Source organism: Gekko japonicus, unplaced genomic scaffold, assembly GCF_001447785.1.
Source record: "Gekko japonicus isolate JY-2015 unplaced genomic scaffold, Gekko_japonicus_V1.1 scaffold4296, whole genome shotgun sequence".
NCBI lineage: Eukaryota > Metazoa > Chordata > Lepidosauria > Squamata > Gekkonidae > Gekko > Gekko japonicus.
This window is the reverse complement of record NW_015173266.1, coordinates 69042-71601: the sequence shown is the minus strand read 5'-3', so window position 1 is coordinate 71601 and position 2560 is coordinate 69042. Positions and strand designations below refer to the sequence as shown.

Sequence of the window (2560 nt, the reverse complement as noted above, 5' to 3'; positions counted from 1 at the left end):
AATTTAGATGGAGGAGAAGTGAAAACCTGCGGAAGAAACAGTAAACATTTGAGATACGCAGATGACATCACATTACTGGCAGAGAATAGTGAAGTCTTGAAACAATGACCCATGTAGGTTAAAGCAGGAAGTGCCAAAGTAGGATTACAGCTGAACATCAAGAAGACAAAAGTCTGGAATTTCAGAAATGTAAGGTTAATGATGAAGAACTTGAAATGGCTCAAGATTTTCTGTTCTATGTCTCCATGGTCAACCAAACGGGAGACAGCAAGCAAGAAACCAGGAGACTGAGGCTGGGACGGGCAGCCAAGGAGGAGCTAGAAAAGATTCTCCTGTGTAAGGATGTGTTGCTGGTGACCAAGATCGAGTTAATTCATGCCACAGAATTCCCCATTACTGTGTGTGGAGGAGGAGAGGAGCTGGAATTACATCCCGCTAGTTTGGTGTAGTGGTTAAGTGTATGGTTTGTAAAATCTGGGAGAACCGGGTTTGATTCCCCACTCCTTTACGTGTAGCTGCTGGATGACCTTGGGCAAGCTGTCCTTGAAAAGAGCAGTTTCTGTCAGAGCTCTCTCAGCCCCACCTACCTCACAGGGTGTCTGTTGTGGGGAGGGGAAGGGAAAGGAGTTTGTAGGCTGCTCTGAGACTCCAAGTGGAGGGCAGGGTATAAACCCAATCTATTCTCCTTCTTTTACTTGGAGTCTCAAGAGTGCCTTACCATCTCCTTCCCTTCCTCTCCCCACAACAGATACCCTGTGAGGGAGGTGGGACTGAGAGAGCTCTGAGAGAACTGCTCTTGAGAAAACAGCTTTGAGAGAACTCTGAGGTGCAAGTGGAGGAGCGGGGAATCAAACCTGGTTCTCCCAGACTAAAGTCCGCACACTGAACCATTACACCAAACTGGCTCTCAGATACGGTGGGCCACCAAAAGGACAAATCATTGGCTTCTAGAGCAAATCAAACCTCAACTCTCCCTAGGACCTAAAATGACTAAAATTAGGCTGTCATACTTTGGTGATATTGCAAGAAGAAAAGTCACTGGAAAAGACAATAATGCTAGGAAAACTGAAGGTGGCAGGAAAAGACGAAGACCAAACATGGGCTCAAATGACTCAGTTTGTAAGAACTGAGCAAGTCTGCTAACGAGAGGTCGTTTTGGAGGACATTAGTTCATAGGGTACCATACGTTGGAAGCAACTGGATGGCAGTTAACACACACACACACACAAATATCTGGCAGGGGAGCCTTAGGATAAGGACACTGCTTGAACTGATTGAATGAAAACCCCTCACCTGCTCTGCCTGCCTCTTCTCCTCTGCCTGACTCAGGAGGAAACCTTCGGCCAGGGCCACCGCCTGGGAACTGGTCTCTGGCCTGCATTCTCTGACCCAGCACTGCATGTCCTGGGGTAGGACGGCCAGGAACTGCTCCAGGATCACCAGGTCCAGGATCTGCTTCCTGGTGTTCCTCTCCGGCTTCAGCCAGTGGTGGCAAAGTCCATGGAGCCGGCTGCAAACCTCTCGGGGCCCATCGGCCTCTTGATAACAGAACTGCCGGAAGCGTCGGCTGTGCTCATCTGTGGTCATAGTGTCCTGAGCCAAGATCTCTGGCACAGCTCTTTCCCAAAATTCAGCATCACTCCCGGCTGGGATGGGATGGGGACTTTTTCTCAATCTCTTGCCAGTTCCAGGGCCTTCTGGGTCCTCCTCTTCCATCTCCTTCCCCTTTCTCTTGGGTTTCCTGCGACTGTTGAAGACACTCTTATTCACTTGCCTATGAAAAGGGAGAGGAACAGATATTAAAAAGGCAGAAAGAAATCAAGAGAAAGGAGTTCTATCACTGATCCTGGACAAGAGACACCTAAGTGGATCAGAAGGAGTGTCCGTGTTCTAGTTTGCAGATCAGGATTAATGACATTGGGTTGTATTAAATATCAAGCTTTTTAAGTTATGCTTGTTTGGGTCCTTCATGAAAGAAAAAACTCTCTATTGGGCTCTTTAAAAATGTACAGTGGATGTTATGAGCCTGGCCTCCGATTTCTGGGGACCAGTCTGTCTAGTGGGTGCAACTCCAGGTAAACTGGAGCCCAGGACAAAGCGAGTGGGAAGGGCTTAACCGTTGCAGCGAGCGGAGGAGAAGGGGCAGAGGGGCCTCTCCAGGTCAGGGAAGAGGGCCGCTGGGGGCAAACAGGAGCAGGAGAAAGAGGCAGGGATGGGGCAGAGGTCCTCAGCGTCTCCCTGGCTGTCGTGGTTCATTTGCTAAGAGTGAACAAGTTGAAACTGAATCCTGCAAAGACAGAAGTCGTACTGGTTGGGAAAGCAGAAGTCTTGTGGGACGTTGTGTTCCTCGCTTTCAATGGGGTGCAGGTGACCCTTGCCAACTCAGCTCAGTGCCTCGGCATTATGCCGAACCCAGACTTATTGCCGGAGAAGCAACTTAAGGCACTTGCGAAAAGGGCTTTCTCCCAACTCAGCCTGGCTTGAAAAATGGTCCCTTCCCTTGATACAGCTGATCTGGCTACCAGGATCCAGTGACACAATGACATGGAGACTAGGCTAG

The 2560-nt window shown here is 49.3% G+C and overlaps 1 pseudogene; it reads right to left on the bottom strand.

The window, feature by feature from the left end:
• The window catches only part of LOC107120173, a 13348-nt pseudogene extending 11761 nt beyond the window's left edge, over window positions 1-1587 (bottom strand).
• Window positions 1588-2560: the final 973 nt, after the last annotated feature.